The following is a 20,422-nucleotide window of genomic DNA, read 5'->3' on the forward strand; positions in this document are numbered from 1 at the left end:
TGATGGTTTCTCCCAAACCAGAGAGGCCTGCGGGCTGCGTGTGGGCAGAGCTATGCCCAGGGTTCCAGAGGACCCTGGCTGCCTGGGTCCAGGGGGCAGAAGGGAACCTTGGTCCTGAAAGCAGAATGTGCTGGGGGAGCCCCGTGTTTGCGGGGGAGGAACAGAGCCACCTGCCCAGCAGGGACACAGGTAGGCTCGCAGACTGTGGGGCTTGCAGAGCTCTGGGTACCGTGAGTCCAGGCGCTTGTGCGTGTGACAGGGTGTGATTGTGGGGCGTGCAAGCACGAGTGCCCTGAGGTGTGAGCCGGACTTCAGAGCAGCACTGGGAGAGTGCCAGAGGGGCCGCCCTGCATCAGCCGCTGGACGGCCGTCCTCTGGCCCCTGGGCCTGAGAGGGCCTCGCGGAGGCAGCGTGGGAAGACGGGCCTCACTTGCGTCTTCACCAGCAGGCCGGCCGGCTGCCCTCACTCTGCAGGCGAGGACACGGCCCTGGGGTGGCCTGGGTCAGGTTGCGGCCCTGCCCAGGGGACGCCTGGAGCCTGCGCTTCCTGCATTCCACTCCACGCGCGTGCTTACCAAGGGCTCGCGTGGCAGTGGCTTGCTCGGCGCCCGGAGGAGCTGAAGGTTGCTTCTCAAAGGAATGAGCGAGGTCTCAATTCAGTTCTGGTTCTGGCTCTTCTGTCTCTGAGTGGAGCTTGGACACCAGCCCCTCAGTTGTGCCCTCTGTAGGGTGGGTGCAGCACCCCACCTCCCTTCTAGGCTTATCTTCATTCACTCAGAACCTGTCCAGCAAATACATTTTTTCAGGTGGATGCTATTCCATGCGTTGGGTGTTTTACATCGAGCAAACGACATCAAAATTCTTTTCTCTTGGGGCTTATTTTCTCGTGAGGGGCAGCAGACCATAAATAGCTGGTCACAGCCCATGGTCATCCCAGTTTCCTAGTGTGCTGCAGCAAAGGGCCGCAAACCAGATGGCTTAAACACCAGGCCTTGTTCTCTCGCTGTCCTGGGGCTCCCTTGCTTCCCCCGTTCCTGGGGGTGCCTGCGTCCTCTGCTCCCTGCCTCTGTCACCGCACGGCATCTTCCCTGTGTCTGTGGCCCCTCTTTCTTTGTGGGCCCCCTCCACGTGACCTCGCCTTAACCGTGTACATCCGAAGGCCCTCTCTCCAGAAGGGGTCACATGGTTCCAGGTGGCTGTGGGTTTGTGGGGACACTGGTGGACCCAGAACAGTGTGTGAGGTGGGGATAGTTGCTGAAACATCAGGGGAGCGCCTGGGGCAGGGGGTGGTGAGGCGCTGAAAGCGGGTCCCGGCAGGCCTTGCTGAGCAGTCGTGTCTGAGGGGCATTGTAGTGTGGCGGGGACGCGGTCCGGCCAGGGGGCAGCTGCCACAGAGGCCTCGAGGTGGACACGTGCGCCTGCCAGGCTGGTGTGGGGGCGCGGAGGTGGAAGTCGTGTGTGTGTGTGTGTGTTTGGGGTGGGGGCCTTTTGCCCCCGTGGGATAGGAGCCAGTGATGAGTCCACAAGCACAGCGAGAGCATCACTGGCAGGTGGGCAGCCGGTTGAGGCTTTTCCGGGTTTAGGTGCCGCTGCAGCGCCGTGTTCAGGCACCAGGGTGTTTTGTGGCAGTTGTCTCTCTCTGCTCTATTGACCCTTGACCCACCGCCCTCTCCTGTATGTCCTGCCTCCTCATAGATGCCTGTACATCACCCTCTCCTCATGCGGAAATCACAGGCAAGAAGAGAGAGCAGAGGAGGCCGGGGCGCGTCTTGCCACCAGCCCGGCTTGGGGGGTGCCACCTGGCACGGTGCCCATGCCCCAGCAGGCGTAGAAACTGCCGACTGAGGCCGGCGCGCCCAGGGCACTCAGGGCCCGCATCCTTCCGTGGACCCCGTCACCATGAGAAGAGTGGAGTCAGCACCTCAGGCCGCCTCCCTTGGCCTGCAGAGCGCCGGGCCGGGCACCCGGGTGGCGTCAGGGCACCCAGGCCCTCCCTGCCCCCAGCTCGTCGCCGGCACGCAGAGCTGTGTGCTGTCGTTCCTATTTGCTGTGAAAGCACTCGGGCCTGCATCCGAGCCCCGTCGTTGTTGGAAGGAAAGTGCCCCGGGCATGGCTGGCCAGCCTGGGCTGGTTTGGCCCGCGTGGCCCCTGGGGACTCATAACTATGGATTGCTCGGCGTCGGAGCTCCTTATCTGGCTCCCGTTTGATTTCCTCTCTGCGTCACCAGAGGAAAGGGCCTGGCACGGCTGCAATCCGGGCCTGGGAGGAGTGGGCCGCGGGTGGCCCTGCTTTGGGCTGTCTTCCAGGCCTCCCTCTGTGATGCTGGTGCAGGAGCAGCCGGTCCAGGAGGTGACCTGGGGCCACTGGCACTGCCAGCCCTCCGGGGAGCACCGCTTTAGGAGATAATTACGTGTAAGCAGAGATGGAAATAGAACTCCCCAGTGCCTGGAGCAGCTGCTCCTCTGTTGGATTTCAGGAATTGCCTTGGGGGTGCTGCTCGCTCCCTGCCCCTGCTTCCCAACAGAATACTCACCCGTCCAAAAGAAAGTGGGGGAAGGCCATGCCTTGCCAGGGACAGAACCTTTAAGTGTGTTTTGTGGGATCGTGGTTCCTTCTCTGGAGTTGGTCCTGGGGCTGCTTCCCCAGCCCAGCAGAAGAGCTTCCTTCTTTGCCGGGCGCTCCGGGAAGTGTTGGCCCATGTGGCGTCCCCAGGAGTTGGTGGAGTCTGGCCTCATTTCCGCATTAGAGGCAGAGAGGCCTTGCCCACGGACGGGAGCCAGGCAGAGCCCCAGGGTCTGGGTAAAACAAGCTCCTTGTCCTGTGCCCAGGCGCCACTCTCTCTGTGCTGACATGCTCCCAGTGTGTGCCTGCCTGGTTGTCTCTGGCTCTTTGTGACCTTGTGGACTGTAGCCTGCCAGGCTCCTCTGTCCATGGGATTCTCCAGGCAAGACTACTGGAGCGGGTTGCCATTTCCTTCTCTAGGGGATCTTCACCACCCAGGGATTGAACCTGCGCCTTCTGCGTCTCCTGCATTGGCAGGAGGATTCTTTAATGCTGAGCCACTGGGGATGTGCCCTAAGCACCTAGTAAATAAGGACTTGTTCGTACATACTGGATATTGGCCTTGATGGTTTCTTTTTGGTTTTTTTTTTTGTTTTTTTCTTCGTGTGTGTTTTTTTTAAACTGGGCATCTGTGAGCTACCTCAGGACCCTGAGAGCTCAGCCTTCTGGCCCGAAGTCGGGACTGGTCTCATCCCTGCAGCCTTGGGGCCGTCACTTGTCTCATGGGCCTGGGTGACTTCCTCCTTACCGGGGGCTGGATGGGACGGCTGTCATGCGTGTCTCCTTCCTGTGCCCCCGCAGCCTGCGGCACAGGCCCCAGGGTGACTTGCCTGCACGGCTCTCCTGTCACTGCAGGAGCTCCCGAGGGCGGGGACATGGTGCGCAGAGCTCCCATGGGCTCCCCCATGGCCCTTGTCTTGCTTGGCCAGACCCCGGGGTCTTGCTCTCTGGGTGAGCGTCGATGGGGAGGGAGGAACAGGTGCCTGGGGTTTGATGGACACCTCCTTCCTGGCTTTGGGGGCAGGTGTCCCCAGCTGTTCAGCGTGAGCTCTGTGTTCCTGCCTCAAGTTTCATGCAACTTTTGATCCTTGCCCTGAACAAAGTCCCTTTATATCTGGATGTAGAGAGAGTTGTTTCTGCAGTTTTGCAGAAAAGAATGGATCACGATGACAAAGTTGACTATATATTATATTCCAAATTTACAAAATATCTATGCTTTGGAAAAATACCATAAAGAATTTTATTTCAGTGGTGGCTTCTGGATTTTAGTATTAAAGGAGATTCTTTTTATCTTTTTGTTTTTCAGCATTTTCCATGTTGAGCACATATTGCCTAGATAATAAAAGCTATTAATATTAAAATTATTATAAATAATAAATAGCTATTTATTATGCTTTAGTATGTGCTACACACATAAGAATTGCCATTAAACTTTTATTTAATCCTTGTTATGAACCTGTGAGGTTCTCTAACAATATAAATGCTAGCCCATTTTATTTTATTGTGGTGAAATATACAAAACTTACCTTTTTAACCATTTTTCAGTTCTGTGGCATGAAATATATTCACTGTGAGATCCTTTTTTTAAATTCCTTATTTTAGAAATGAGGAAGCTGAGATTTAGAGAAGCAAAGATGCTTAAGGTCACAGAGAGTAAGGAGTCCCGGAAACAGGATGTAGACCCAGGGTGCTGGTACTCGGAGGTCTAGGATCTCTGGTTTGTGGCTGCTGGGGTCTGTGATTACCTACCCTGCCCCGCGATCACCATTTGATTGCGGAAAGCAGTGTGTGTGTGTCTCTCCTTTGAAAGCTCTGGAGTTGGGTTTAGTGTGTTTACAGGCAGGTGGGCGGTCACCTGGCTTGGGGCACGAGTGGCTGACATAAGGGACACCGTGGTCGAGGATTTCTCTGCACCTGTTTGTAAAGCAGGTGGAAGTGTGTGTGTGGCCTGTGTGTCAGAGTTCTGTCTCCAGAAGGTTCTCAGTCGTAGGGGCCAGTGGGCTTGAGACCAGAGGGCTGGAGCTCAGATACCTGGCTTTCCCAGGCCTGGGCATACTGTGAGAGTGATTTTAGAGAAAAGGCATTGAACTTGGAGTTAGAAGGTCTGTGCAGTAGACCTGGTTTTTACCATGGGGTAGACATGCTATGGCCTCGATTTCCTCATTTCTAAGCAGGCAATGAAAATGCTTGTTCTGCTTGCCTCGTGATCACAGAGGATTAAATGTCATGATGGGGTCAAAGTGCTAAACAAACTAAAGGGCTACCAAGTAAATTTCTGGGATGGGTATTTGAGAGCTCAGTCTGGGAGAGGAGTCTATGCTGCTGATGCTGGAGACCTGGGGAGGGTGGATTTGGAGGTGAAGACTAGCAGCTTTGCTTTGACTTGTTCTCTTTGGTTTTGGCCCTCAGCTTGCTTCCTCCACCGTTGCCTAGTTGGTTAAAGACAGTGTTCCATTGTCTGCCTCGTACTGTATGTTGCAATGCTCTGGGATTTTACTGGCTTCGACTCTGCCAAGGCCCTTGGATTCACTTCCCTGGTTCCCTGGTCTCCTGCCCCAAGGGTCACACCGCCCTAGTGAAATGAATTATAATAGAGGAGGTCTGTTTGGTAGCTACCTGGTGGTTGAAACTATGTGGCAACTTTCCCTGGTCTTCTGTGCCTTTCTCATCTTTATAGCCAGCAAAGTCTGTCTCTTTGTAGTCCCTAATCTTGAGGAGCCAAGTGTGGGAGTGGGTGGGACCTGGAAGACTTGCTGGTGAGGCAGTGGTGGTGAATGCGGTGCTTGCTTCTCGCTGCACCAAGATGCTGTGAAATATCGTGATAAAGAAGACAGGGTCTCAAGGAGCCCATTGTGTCCTGGAGAAGGTATCGATACTCTAGAAACAACTGTGAGGGTGACGGATAGGTAGCTTGAAAATGGACTGTCAAGAGAGATGGTAGCCTTTGTTTAAATGAATGAAAATTCATCATGGGAGCTGGTCAGAGGGGTGCATTGTCGTCATGACTTTGAGACTCTTTGCTTTTTAACAACTGTTTCAATCAGCTGTTTCTAAGCTAAGGTTTCTTTCTGGCCCCTCCCAAGATAATTTCTTGAGCCATCGCTGTTTCAGTGCACGTTTTGAATTACAGGAAAGCTGGGGTGCTGTGCAGGGCCCTGTGGAAGTCAGCGGACCTGCCCGCCCCCCTGGGTCTGGCGTTGGGAATGGTACTGGAAGACTAAGTAGGTCACAGAGATCTATTTTGAACTGAGTGTGGCTGGGCTGCCTGGACGTTTAATTTCCGGATCAAATATTGTTGGGCTTGTTTGCCCAGGAGGTTGGCAGCGAGCACTCTCTGGTGGGTCGTGTGGTATATTTATAAAGTGTGGAGAGTCTGGAGGTAAGGAGACCTGCCAGCCACTTCTCCGTCTGGTAGGGGCGCCGGTGGTGGAGAGGTTTCAGAATCCTTCCAGAAGGCGAGGGAGTGTAGTTTTCCCCACCCCACAGCCTTGATTTTTCTGAAAATGGTCAGTCCTCATTAACTTCCTGAAATCTTTTTCTTTTAAAGAATGAGATCTAGTTATTACCCAGGGCTGGGTGGCTTCTGCTTATGTTAGTAAGAGCAGCTGGTTGACGATCAAGGCTTTTAGGTGTGTTGTTTCATTTACTCCTCACAACAACTTTGGAAATGGGGAATTACTGTCCCTGTTTTGTAAGGCAAGAATCAGGTGATGCCAACAGACCCGGTGTGTTAGTAGCAGCGCCAGAGATTTGAACCCAGGTCTTTCTGTTTTAGTTTCTTTAAAACCTTTAATTTTGTATTGGAGCATAGCTGATTAGCAGTGCTGTGATATTTTCAGGTGCACAGCAGCCCAGCTACAGTTGTACAAGTATCTGTTCTCCCCCAGGCTCCCTCCCGTTCCTGCTGCCGCATAACACTGAGTAGAGGAACCCAGGTCCGTCTGCCCAGTGTGGCCTCTTGCCTCACTCTACATGCTTTTGGGAGCCCATCTGGGAGCGGGGAGTCGGGTAGCAGCTCCTGGGCCTGTTCAGAGGCAGGAGTGACCTCTCCCCAGAGGGGCACAGGTGTGGGCGCTGGGGCGCCAGCCTCCCGACTCAGAGGTTCTGTGTGCAAATGGAGCCACGTTTCAGGCCAGCTCTCTGATCTGATGGACCACAGAATTGTGGGAATTTTGTTCTTTGTTCGCATTTTCTCCCCTTTCCCTCTTTTTTCTCTGGGTGTTCTTGCCTAAGGCCTTGGGTGAGTGCAGTGGGGCGGTGAGGTCTATGAAGAGACGCAGGTGGTGATGGAGTCATCTCCACCCATTCCTTGGGATGCAGGGCCTGTCCGCTTGGACATCCTTCTGTCCTCGGGACTCTGCTTTCCCTGCGTTTTTGGGGAGTAAACACAAGCTTTCGGGTGTGTGTTTGCCCGTCTCTCTCTGCAGTTCTTCCGCCTGAGCCTCTTGCAGAGCCCCGGCAGTCAGCCTGCTGCTCGAAGTGTCTGCGTTGCGGGCGTGTCGCACTTCTCAGGCGCTGTGCACAGGCTGGCCTCACAGTGAGCCACTGTTGACCCCAGCTCACAGACCGGTTCTTTTTCTTTTCTTTTTTTACAAATTTTATTTGTTTATTTACTGAGTGTACTCAGCCTCTGTTGATGCGTGTGGCCTTCCTCGAGCTGCAGAGCTCTGGGGCTGCTCTCCAGGTGCAGCAGCCGTGGCTTCTCTTCTCTGGTTGCAGAGCATGGGCTCAGTAGTTGAGGCATGCGGCTTAGGTGCTCTGCAGCATGAAGAATCTTCCCAGACCGGGGATTGAACACGAGTCCACTGTATTGGCAGGCAGATTCTTAACCGCTGAATCACCAGGGATGTCCCCGGATGGGTTCTCAAGGGATGTCACAAACCTGAGACTTTAGGTTGCATCTGCATAGGCTTCTCTGATGTTTCAGACAAAACATCAGCAGGGGTATTAACTAAAACTCAGTTGTCTTCTGAGAGTGAACATGTGCCCCCTTCATGTGCTGCCCCCGCTGGCAAGGATGCTGTGGGGCCTGGGGGCCACGTCTGGGCCCATCTGAGTGTCCCTCCCAGTCACCTCCTGGCTTTTTACTCAATCTCTGCATCTGTGTTCCCTAAGCCGGGCATCATCATAATATCTGAAGGAGCTGAGCAAATGTAAACGAGACAGCGTACATGAAATCGCCTGGAACTCAACGAACAGGTTACTACTTTCTGTCTTTATTTTAAGCCAGCACGACTTGGAGAGATCATAGACCTTTAGCTCGGGTGCAGAGGCCTGAGACGCTCCCACCGTCCCGAGAGCCTTAGTAACTGACCTTCCTGGTACACTCCCTTCTTCAAAGCGAGAGAGAGAGGATGGAGCATAAAGAGTCCTGCTTTAGCCAGGTATTTTCTAAGGTTTTTGGTTTGGGAGCTGGGTAGCTGACATTTGCTTCATTTGCTGGGACCAGAGCTCTCAGGGTATCCTTGTTAACCACATGGCCACTCTCAAGCGCCCAAGCCCAGTAGTTTAAAAAAATTAAGAAATGCCAAAATAGGATGTTGGAAACAGGTTTTTTTTTTTTTTTTTTAATTGAAGTGTGATATTTTGGGCTTCCCTGGTGGCTCAGACGGTAAAGCATCTGCCTGCAGTGCGGGAGACCTGGTTTCGATCCCTGGGTTGGGAAGAGCTCCTAGAGAAGGGCATGGCAACACCTCCAGTATTCTTGCCTGGAGAATCCCTGTGGACAGAGGAGCCTGGCGGCTGCAGTCCATGGGGTTGCAGAGTCAGACGCAACCAAGCACCTAAGCATATCACACACACCGGAGATTTACAATGTTGTTTTAGTTTCAGGTGTGCAGCCAAGTGATTCAGTTATATACATACACACATACATACAGCTTAAGATACTGAATGCAGTTCCTGTGATATACAGTCCTTGTGGGTTATCTATTTTATATATAGTAGTCTATATGTGTTCATCACAAGTTCCTAATTTATCTCTTCCTCCTCCCCTTTCCTCTTTGGTAACCATAAGTTTTATTTGCAGTGTCTGTTTCTGTTTTGTAAATAAATTTATTTGTGTGATTTTTTAGATTCTGCATATAGGTGCTATCATATGGTATTTGTCCTTCTTTGTATGACTTACTTCGCTTAGGGTAATCTCTAGGTTCATCCATGTTGCTGCAAATGACATTATTTCATTCTTCTTTATGGCTGAGTAATATTCCACTGTGTGTATGTAACACGTCTTCTTATCCCTTCATCTGTCATGTTGCTCCCATGTCTTGGCTGTTGTAAACAGTGCCACTATGAATAGTGGGGTGCATGTATCTTTACAGTTTCCCTCTTTTCTGGATATATGCCCAGCAGTGGGATTGCTGGGCCATGTGGTAACCCTCTTTTTAGATTTTTAATGAATCTTCATACTGAGAAACACGTATTTCAAGTATGCACATTGGACACATGAATACTTTTAGTACACACTTATACAGTGACTTATAATCTTAAGATGACTTTTAAAGTCTAACTTTGAGGCCTCTGGCCTCACCTTTAAGAAGACCTACTTAAGCATCCAGCAGATTCAGTCTTATTTTTGACCACCTCATAGGACGCCTTTCATCCTACCCACCCTTCCTTCCTTTTGTAATTTTGATTCTGGACAAATATAGAGCAACTTCCAGAGGAACTGGAAAGGCAATCAGCGATTTTCCATCTTTCGAGATTCCAGTCTTATGATATTTGTCATGTGATGTTGAACAGGTGACCTTACTTCCAGCCTCAGGGAGCGTACAGTCACATCAGGGAGGCAGCGCTGGAGTCGTGACAGTCCTGCTTGCTGTTGCTGTGGGTATATCCAAGGATGGGCTTCCCTGGTGGCTTGGTAAAGAATCTGCCTGCAATGCCGGAGATGTGGGTTCGACCCCTGGGTCAGGAAGATCCCCTGGAACAGGAAATGGCAACCAACTCCAGTATTCTTGCCTGGGAAATCCCATGGGCAGAGGAGCCTGGTGGGCTACAGTCCATGGGGTCACAAAGAGTTGCACATAACTTAGTGACTAAACAACAAGAGCAGACAAGGATGCTTTTCTTCCGGGCTTGAGACTTGGCTTGGAGGCGGTAGTTTCTGATTCTTAATACATTAGCAATTTGTGAGCTGTGGTTTTTTTCCTACTAAAAAAAGTCAGCTAGGATTAAGGAGTGGGCCTTCCAGCATGAGCTGCGCTCTCCCTGGATGCCTGGGTTTCAGTTACACCGCCTGGCCCAGTGGGTTATACGGTCACCTGTTTACCTGTCCATCTGCCCAGCTTGAGGGCGTGCTCCGAGGGCAGGGGCCTGGCCGAGGCCCTGTCATAGCTTAGGCACCTCATGTGTCATGCTTCCTATAGAAAACAGACCTTTCCTCCCTGAGAGGTGAGGTCTGAAGGCGGCCCTTGGTGTGGTGGAGGGGCCACAGGCCCGTCTGCAGCCGCAGAGCTGCCCGCGACCACCGGGGGGCGTCAGGCGCTGCGGGGCGGAGGCCAGGGTTGGGATTCGGGCCTGTCCCACAGGCTAAGCTTGGCCCCCTCCTGCCCGTGTCCTAGGCCTCCCGAGCAGCGGGGAGCAGCGGGGACCAGCTTCCGGGCAGGTGGCCTGCGACAAGCTCGGGGGTGAGTGGCGTTGGCTCCCAGTTTACAGGCCAGAATCTGGAGGACTCGGGCAGCGCGTGGGTGCGGGTCAGAGGACTCCAGGTGCAGGCCCTTGGCCACCCTGGTCACTGCTGTGTCCGTCCTGGGACGTGTGCAGCCGTGCGCATTGGAGTGACCTGGCAGCCTAAGAAACTTAAGCTAGATGTCAGGGCCAGCTTCCTGATTGTTTTTATTTATTTTTAAAATTAGAGCTAAAATAGGGCATTCTGGAGCAGGGCTTTTCAAGCTACCATCCAGAATCTACAGTCACAGAGTCAAGGTAGTAGGTTGACACACTGAAAAAAAAAAAAGGGCTTCCCTGGCAGTGTAGTGGTTAAGACTGCACTCCCAATGCAGGGGGCACAGGTTCGATCCCTGGTTACGGAACTAAGATCCCACATAAACCGTGTGTGTGGTGCAACAACAACAAAAAAAGCCAAGGGACCTAAGAGCATGGCATTAAGAGATACAGACTACTATGTATAAAATTAATAAGCAACAAGGGTATATTGTGGAGTTTTCCTGATAGCTTAGCGGTAAAGAATCCACCTGCAGTGCAGGAGACACAGGAGACAGGAGTTGGATCACTGGGTCGGGAAGACCCCCTGGAGGAGGGCATGGCAACCCACTCCAGTGTTCCTGCCCGGAGAATCCTGTGGACAGAGGAGCCTGGTGGGCAACAATCCATAGGATTGTAAAGAGTCCCACACAGCTGAGTGACTGAGCACACAAGGATATATTCTACAGCACAGAAAATATACCCAATATTTTATAATAATTTTCAATGGAATATAATTTATAAAAGTATTGAATCATTATGTTGTACACCTGAAATGACTGTAATATTGTAAACCAACTATACTCGAATTAAAAGAAAAGGAAAGAAGGTTAGGAAGTGTCAGCGCGTCACACGCAGTCAGGCTCCGTGTGTGTGCATGTGTCCCAGATGACGATGGAAATACACTGCTGACCGGAAATGCCCTAGAGATACAGGGATTTGTTTAGAGCCCTCTAGCTTAGACGGTCGAGTTCTTAAGGGCAGAGATGTTTTCTCTTCCTTTTATGCTCCCTTTATCCAGCTGGTTTGTCTGGGAGAACCGCTAGCATTTTCCCTTCAGACTGGAAGTGAGAACCTGCCCTGCGCTGTCTGAGGAGATGGCAGGGGGGCCTTCCTGGGCTTTGTGCATGAGGGGAGGGAGAGCCCCGCAGGGCGAGGGGGCCGAGGGCTGGGCGCTCACATCTGAGGGGAGGGAGAGCCCCACGGGGTGAGGGGGCCGAGGGCTGGGCGCTCACGTCTGAGGGACCTGGGTTGTGTGCGTGTGTGCGGCCCAGGGCAGCTCCCTTAGCCCTGCTGAGCTTCAGTGCCTCAGTCTTTAAAGCTGGCGGTAAGAGGGGCACCTCCTGCCGAGTGTGGGGGGCATGAGAGGAGAGAGCTTGAGCCAGGGCCTTCACACAGCACTGGGCCTCTGATCGTGTGCAGGAGGCCTTCTCTGCTGCCCTCGTCTTTGTGATGCACATTGAGGATTGTGACTCACGGGGCCTGCAGCAGGTGGCCCTCGTGGAGCTGCAGTTCTGGGACGGGTGTAGATCGTGGAGGGACTGGAAGCCCGAGCCTGCGGTTTGGTTGTGCAGGGAAAGGTCGTGGTGTGGCGCTGGGGCAGGTGTCTGCAGGGAGACATTCTGGTTCTGCAGCTTACAGAGCAAAGCATCTCCATGTACGATGAGATGGCACTCTCACTGTGGTATCTGAGAAGATAAATGGCATTTCTTACAAAAGTCAGATGCTTTTTATTTAATCAAAAAGCATCAGTTTCATTTAATGTCATTTTTTACATTTTGACAATTTTCAAAAATAACTGTTTTCTAAAACTAAACGTAGCCACGCTTATGATTAAACTGGTGATTCTGTGATGTTTTTAGTGGAAGTGCCAAGATCTGGTAAACACTGATTTCTGAAATCACCAACCGGGCCTGGCAGCAACACTATCCAGTCAGAATTAGCTCTGTGAAAATAAATATGGAACTTGTTGAAAGTGCAAGATGCCAGACAAAATCCCAAAGGGACGTGTTTTGGCTCCAGCCTCTAATTTTTCAGGTCTGAGTCTAATCAGTTCTGTTGTCTGGGCTGGAGAGTCTTAAGCCTTCTCACCAAAGTTAAAATATTTTTGTTCTTTATACCCCTTAGTACAGATTGTTTTTTTTTTGTTTGTATTTAATCTTGAATGGCAAGGTGATAAGACAATAAAAACTACCCAGTGATAAGAAGTTTCTGGTGTACATTTTAGTTAAAAATGTGACTTCCTCCCTTGTTTGGAGGCAGTCAAATATTAATATAAGTGTCAAGAGCATGGATTTCAGCTAGACCTAGGTTTCCATCCTTCATGTGCTGCTTTTTTCCCTCTTATTTATTTTTCCTAGCTGTACTGAGGCATAATTAACAAATAAAAAGTGTATATTTTTAAGGAGTACCACGAGATGATTTGATGTACATACACACATTGTGAAATGATTATCGCAATCAAGTAAATTAACACATGCGTCACCTCACACAGTCACCACTTCTGTTGTGTGTGGTGAGAACACTGAGGGTCTACCTCGTAGCAAATTAGGCATTCGGTATTATTAACTGTCGTCTGCATGTTGCACATTACACCCTAGAATGTATTCATCCCATGACTGAATGTTTGTTCTCTCTGACCATCATCTCCCTGCCCCCCACCCCAGCCTTCACCATTCTGTTCTGCGCTTCTCCATGGGTTTTGACTTTTTTAGATTCCACGTATCAGTGAGATCCTGCTGTGGTTTATCTGTTTTTCTGTGTCAGGTTTCTTTCACTTAGCGTAATGCTTTCCAGGTTCATCCATGCTGTTGCACATCTCCCTTTGCTTCTACCAGTAGCTGTGTGACTTTGGGCCAGTAGCTTAACCTCTCTGCACCTCACGTGTGAAATGGGCTAATAATAGTACTGCACGTGCGCTAAGTCACTTCAGTCCTGTCCCAACTCTTTGTGGCCCTGTGGACCGTAACCCTCTAGGCTCCTCTGTCATGGGATTCTCCAGGCAAGAACCCTGGAGTGGGTTGCCATTTCCTCCTCCAGGGGATCTTCACGACCCAGGGATTGCACTGGGGTCTCTTATGTCTCCTGTCTTGGCAGGCATGTTCTTTGCCACTGGCACCACCTAAGTACTGCTGCTGCTGCTGCTAAGTCACTTCAGTCGTGTCCGACTCTGTACAGCCCCAGAGATGGCAGCCCACCAGGCTCCCCTGTCCCTGGAATTCTCCAGGCAAGTACACTGGAGTGGGTTGCCATTTCCTTCTCCAATGCATGAAAGTGAAAAGTGAAAGTGAAGTCGCTCAGTTGTGTCTGATTCTTGGTGACCCCATGGACTGCAGCCTACCAGGCTCCTCCATCCATGGGATTTTCCAGGCAAGAACACTGGAGTGGTTGCCATGTCCTCCTCCCGGGGGTCTTCACGACCCAGGGATCGTACCGGGGTCTCTTATGTCTCCTGTCTTGGCAGGCATGTTCTTTGCCACTGGCACCACCTAAGTACTGCTACTGTCTTATAGTTTGTTGAGGATTGATTGAATGGGATAATATATGTAAAGCCCTCATTGTAATGTTTGCTTGTAAATTCTTCAGCACCAGCACCAGCACCACCATCATCAATACTGTTTAGTGGAAGGCCTTCCAGGAGACCAGGCCTGGCTTTGCCGTTGTTAACAGTCAGTCCTGGATATGTTGCTGAATCTCTCCAAACCTCAGTATTGTTTTCTCTAAAACAAAGGACGGGCACAGACGTCATACACTCCTAGGTCTAATACTCCGCTTTGCAGCCAGGCGTTCTGTTTTTTCTCGGGCCTGAGTGACGTGATGCTGGGTGCCAGGAGAATCCCACTTTATCAAGGACCTGTAGCTCTCTGTCCTGATAACCTTTGTTTTTTTTTCACCTGGATTTTATATTATTCTCAGTGTATGTCTGTTTCCCTCTCCTCTGTCAAATGAGTCCTTGTGCTTTTCTATACTCTTTCCCACGTATTCAGACCATAGGTCTGCCTGGTAGGTGGGAGTTAAGTCTCGACCTTCCAGAAGCTCACACATAAGGGATGTTACAGGTAAGGGCATGTGTGTGCATTTGTGTGTGTGTGCTGGCATGCGTGCTCAGTCATGTCCAACACTTTGGGACCCTAAGGACTGTAGCCACAAGGCTTGTCTGTCCCTGGAATATTCCAGGCAAGAATCAAACCCGTGTCTCTTGCTTCTCCTGCATTGGCAGGAGGATTCTTTACCACTAGTGCCACCCGGGAAGCCCACTTTGCTGTTGGCTTTTAAGTCACGTCTGTATTTGTCTTTATCACGTTCCCCAGTCCAAGCACTGGGCCTGTCTGTATCTGAAGCGACCAGGCAGAGCCACTCGTGAGAAAGGAATGACTTTTTTTTGATTCATAATAAGCTCTGGTTTGAACTTTAAAGGGCTTGCTAGAGCTAATCTGGGAGTACTTCTGCCTTTGGCACATGCATCTTTGCTAGACTCTGCTTTGGCCCCCGCTGGTGTTTCAGGTGTGTCTGTGGGGAGCCACGCACAGCGAGCTGACTGGGTTGCGGTTTATGGACCCCCTGCCCCCGAGCGCCGCTGGCGCCCCTGCCTGTCTCCTGGCTCGCCGCCGTCCCCGTCACGCTGGCGTTTTGCTTGTGTCAGAAGAGTCGGTTTGTCATTTGTGGTTAGCTCACTCTGCCTTCAGCGAGCTATTTTCTTCTTCACTTAATTTAAAGGTGTCGACGTGGCCTCTTCTGGTGCAGCCCCTCCACGTTTCCGTCTTGCCACTGGCCATCTTGCTAAAGCGTTGGTGGTGATCAGCCGCATGAGAGCCGGTGAGGCAGGTGCAGAGAGGCTGCGTCTGTGCCCTGGGCCGCTCGCGGCTCGCTCTGAACAACAAGAATTACATATCTTAGCTTTCTCCTGCTAGTGTTCTTAGCCTTTTAAGAAGAAGTATACTGTTTCGGTTCCTTGTGCCCAGACTTCAGCTTATTGAAAGAAGGGGTGAGACTAGATAAACTTTTTTTTTAAACTTCTTTGATCTCACTGAGGTTTTGCATTTTGCTTTCAGTATCCTTCTGGCTTTTCTTTGTAGCATTTCCTATTTTCAAGACATGTAAAAGAGATCCTTAAAAGTTAAACATAGCATTACCATGTTGTTGTTTAATCACTAAGTTGTGTTTGACTCTTGCGACCCCATGGACTTTAGCCCACCAGGCTCCTCTGTCCATGGGATTCTCCAGGCAAGAGTACTGGAGTGGGTTTCCATTTCCTTCTCCAGGGGATCTTCCTGACCCAGGGGTCAAACTCGCATCTCCTGCACTGCAAGCAGATTCCTTCTCATCTGAGCCACCAGGGAAGCGCCCAGTAAATACCAGCGTTTCTCTCTGGTCTGTGGAGAGAGACAATGAAGTGGCCATAGCTTAGGAAGAGAAGCAAGATGCTGGAAGCAGAGAAGTGGGGGTGATTCCAGTGACCCAGGTTTAGGTTAGACCACTGAGAAAAGGATCAAAAGCTCCCACTTCTTGGATTGCTTTTAGAAGTCATCATAACCCCGTGCAGCCAGTGGAACCAGCTACAGCAAAGAATATTTATGAAGCAGCAGTGAGGGTGAGAGCTGTGTTTAATGAAGAAGAAGGAAACCCCCGGCGGGCTGCAGGGCCCCTGCCCCTCCACTTCCTTCCCTCCCACGGGCCCTGCCTTCTGTGTTGGCCCTTTAGTCTCTTCAGAGAGTTGGGCCCTTGCCTTCATCTTGGTTGACTTGGGTTTGTGTTTCTGATTTCTGCTTCCTTCCTGAGAAGCAGGGCCTTTAGTTGTCACCTGGGCAGAGAGGAGTAAAAAGTCGTGGACCCAAGGAGAGACCTTTCACTCAGCTGTAGGGAGTCAGAAGGGAGCTGGGAGGCAGGCCTGGCTCTCGTTGATGAAGAAACATGGTTTCTGTTTCATCCTAGCACAAAACTGTGGTGTGGAGATCTCTCAGTTCAGTTCAGTTCAGCCACTCAGTCGTGTCCGACTCTGTGACCCCATGAACCGCAGCATGCCAGGCCTCCCTGTCCATCACCAACTGCCGGAGTCCACCCAAACCCATGTCCATTGAGTCGGTGATGCCATCCAACCATCTCATCCTCTTCTCGTCCCCTTCTCTTCCCACCTTCAATCTTATCCAGCATCAGGGTCTTTTCAAATGAGTTTCAGTTCTTCACATCAGGTGGCCACACTATTGGAGTTTCAGCTTCAACATCAGTCCTTCTAGTGAACACTCAGGACTGATCTCCCTTAGGATGGACTGGTTAGATCTCCTTGCAGTCCAAGGGACTCTCAAAAGTCTTCTCCAATACCACAGTTCAGAAGTGTCAATTCTTCGGAGATGTCTAGTTTTAGAATATTCCGTGGATGTAAAAGGGTGCATTGATTTATCTGAATTCTGTTTGCACTAAGCATCTTTACTGCACAATTAGCACCTTATTCTACACTGGCTGTTCTTTACTGTTATTGCTTTACAATTTAGTGCCCAAATAATGTCAGCTGTGGTGTAGAATGAGTGGGATTACTGGACTTGGGATCTGAAGAGCAGTGGCTTAGCAGTTGTGTGTGCAGGGTTTCTGAATACTTATGTTTATGGTGTTATTTCATCTGCCTTAAACAAGCCTTCTTCCTTTGTTGGAGACTGGTGGACTCTTCCTGTTTTTCTGGGGAAGCACCTTTCCTCTGTCTGAACTTGGGACCTGCCGGGAGTGGTTCTTGATTTGTCCCTGTGCTGTAAGTAGACCCTTGACCTACTTGGGCCAGGCAGGGCTCCCCTTGAATCTTTTTTTTTTTTTTTTTAGTAAAAGGGAAGAATTTATTATGAAGCCCCAGGTATCTCACTCCAAGGCAGTAATTGCAGTCATGTGGGCTTGCCTGGTAGCTCAGATGGTAAAGAATCTGCCTGCTATAATATGGATGACCTGGGTTCGATCTCTGGGTCAGGAGGATCCCCTGGAGGAGGGCCTGGCAACCCCCTCCAGTATTCTTGTCTGGAGAATCCCCATGGACAGAGGAGCCTGGCGGGCTCCGATCCATGGGGTCACACAGGGTTGGATGTGACTGAGCGACTACCACACTAACAGTAGGATGTTAAAATGGTTTTCTTTTCCTGCCTCTGTTTATCCGGAGCTGCCAGTGTGGGGCTGTTCTGTACCATTGCAAACTTGAGGCAGCCTCCTGTGTGGAAATTACAAGGGGAAAGCATGACTTTTGGACCCCTCAGCCAGGTCAGAGAGATGAAGGGGAGGGCTTCAGACGTGGAGAGGATGTGATGATGGGACGCCTCTGGGGGCCATCCATCCCCCTGTCCCCCACCCAGCACAGTGCTGGGGAGCAGGGAGGCATTTCAGACTCACCCCCCTGGCATCCCGAACTCCAGGCCCCAGAGCCTTTCCTTCTGAGGTGGTGGGCGGGGACGCGGGCTCCGCAGTGCCGGCTTCCTGTCTGCAGGGTAAGTCTGGGCCGTCCAGGGCGGGAGGACGCTGCGGGGTGGGGGTTGGGGGGGACTGGGAGCCCTGCTGCCCGGGGCGTCTTCTTTCTCCTGTGACCCTGCTGCTCAGAGCGCTTTCTTTTGTAGCTTATAACCAGGTCCTGAGTCACAGGAACTGTGACCGTCGGGGACTCACTGAACGTCTTAGTCTTGTTTTGTTCTCACCCCATGGTTACTGAGATGCTCAGATGAAGTCATGTATGTTGGGGAGTTGGGTAGACTGAAACACAGCAGATATGGAAGCTGTTGTGCGTTTTGTGACTGTTTTACTAACGACCTGACACTAATAATTTGATTAGTCTGAGCGTAGTTTCTTAGTTTAATTAAACATTCTTTAAAAAAATTTTTTTTAATTAAAAAAATATATTTTTTAGCCATGCTGTGAGGCTTGTGGGATCCTAGTTCCCCAATCGGGGATCAAACCTAGGCCCCGTTCAGTGGAAGCATGGAGTCCTAACCATGACCCTCAGGGAATTCCCTAAACGTTCTTTCAGAAACAAGTGAGGCCATTAGTACATTCCATTTTTTTTTTAAGTGATAGAGTTAAAAATAAGCTTGACTTGACCTATGTGCTGGTAGGAGATGAATGAATGAGTCTTGATAAACTGTGGCTTTCTCAAGCCTAAAAAAGCTTTCTGTGAGTTGAGCCCTGCTTAGGTCTTTGGTGAGTATTAACTGTGGACTCCATATCAGATGGGCTGTTCTCCAGCCCCTGTGCCAGGGAAAAAGAGGGCGGAAAATTCAGAGTGATTGTGTTTATTTGACTTTGGAGTTAAGTAGCCTTAGGTCTGAATTCCAGTGTTGCCACTTACTCAACTCTGTTGTCTCTTTGAGCTTCAATCTTGTCATCCGTAAAATGGAAATAATAATCCCTACCCTGCAGATTGAAGATTGCAGGAGATGCTGCATTTAAGGTCCTTAGTTGTGCATTGTATATGGTAGGTGCTTAATAAATGTAGCTGTTAGTATTAAAATCACAGCTTTAGTAATGGTTGCAACTAAAGGGGGTAAGACTAGAAAATCTGAATCTGAATTTGCACTCCAGTACTCTTGCCTGGAAAATCCCATGGACGGAGGAGCCTGGTAGGCTGCAGTCCATGAGGTCGCTAAGCGTCAGACATGACTGAACTACTTCACTTTCACTTTTCACTTTCATGCATTGGAGAAGGAAATGGCAACCTGCTCCAGTATTCTTGCCTGGAGAATCCCAGGGATGGTGGAGCCTGGTGGGCTGCCATCTATGGGGTCGCACAGAGTCAGACACGACTTCAGCGACTTAACAGCAGCAGCAGCAAACGTAATCAGTATAAAAACCAGTCAGTCAACGGCTATTGGGTGCCTCGTCTGTGCAAAGGATGGGGGTGTTTGCATAAGAAGATGTGTATTACCATTCCAGCTGGTTGGGGGAACAAGTCACATACATGTAAGAAAATAGGTAACCTCCAAGGAGCTGGGCTTTGGAGGATGGCAGAGGATCGGAAACAGAGGCACGCCTGAGAAGGCCTAGAGCTGATGGAAAAATACAGCAAGGGGAGTGAAGAGACGAATCCAACATCCAGGGTGACCTTGGAAGAGGTCGAATGACATACACACGTTACCCCCCATCTTTCCAGTTTTATTTTTCCTATGTCTTCCTGATTCCCTCCCTGACCTGCTTAATACCTCCCATAATTATGATGAAGATCCACACCCGTCTCGCATTGCGGAGTTTTCACAGTTTTTTGCAGGTTCCTTTTGTCTGTGAATTTCTTGGCCCACATCCTCAAGTGACCACAAATTCTGGCAGGTTCTGTTTGTCTGTCCCATCTGCTGTACCTTATCTTAGTGTCCTGAACTGTAAGTGGCCTTTTTGGGGTTTTTATCACGTTGAATCACTGAATTGAGCACCTCCCAGAGGCAGTGGGCTGGGCCGCGTGCTGGGGAGGCCTGGGAAGTAGAAAGATGCATGACCCAGGGTGGTCCCTGCCCCGAAGCAGCTCGCTTAGTGGAGGAAGCAGATGGGCAGACGGACTCTAATTGAGTGTGTTAGTACTTGATGCTGGGCGGACAAGGAGAGATGTTTGGCAGGAGCCCTGGGTCCCCAGGTCCTCCATCACTCACTGTTCGTGGGCGAGTTCACAGAGGCTGTCCACCTCCACAGCACAGTCTGGAAAAACTCATTCGGCATCCATAGCTGTGGTTCTGGTGTGAGATCTCTCCGCCTGGTTCCCTGCTTGGTGGACTGTGAAGGCCCCCTTTGTCCCCTCACCCTGTCTCCTGGCAGGAGGTTTAGACCCAGTGTCTCCTCTCTCCCTCCCCTCCCGCAGACCCACTCCTGCTCCCCGCCCTGGGGCTCCCCATCTCAAACAGCAACATTGCAACATTGCGGTAGGAATGAGGACCCCTCTGGGGCTGAGAGTGGGCTCTCGTCTAACACCTGGAAATGAAGTTTCGCAGACACACGTGCCGACAAGGCAAGAGGCTTCATTGCGAAGGGGCGCCCGGGGAGGCAGGAGGACTGCTCCGCCGTGTGGCGTGCAGGCTCGGGCTTGATGGTGCTGGTGAGTTTCCCCCTGTCTCTGGCCAGCCCTCCTGACTCAGGGTGGTTCCTCCTGCCACACGTGGTGTTGAGCCCAGGTGGATGCCAGCAAGGAGGATTCTGGGAGGTTGGACACTGGCT

At 51.0% G+C, this 20,422-nt stretch overlaps 1 protein-coding gene across 15 annotated transcripts in view; it reads left to right on the top strand.

The window, feature by feature from the left end:
- The window catches only part of SMCO4 (single-pass membrane protein with coiled-coil domains 4), a 75,337-nt gene that overhangs the window by 10,132 nt on the left and 44,783 nt on the right, over positions 1-20,422 (top strand). Inside the window, exon 3 of one of the 15 annotated variants that reach the window (XR_009734471.1) lies at positions 13,364-20,408. The exons of the other annotated variants lie outside the window; for them this stretch is intronic. The gene's annotated coding sequence lies outside the window, so the exon portion shown is untranslated. The remainder of the gene's footprint in view (positions 1-13,363; positions 20,409-20,422) is intronic. 15 annotated transcript variants of the gene reach the window in all.

This window comes from Bos javanicus, chromosome 29 (assembly GCF_032452875.1).
Source record: "Bos javanicus breed banteng chromosome 29, ARS-OSU_banteng_1.0, whole genome shotgun sequence".
In the NCBI taxonomy this organism is placed as follows: domain Eukaryota; kingdom Metazoa; phylum Chordata; class Mammalia; order Artiodactyla; family Bovidae; genus Bos; species Bos javanicus.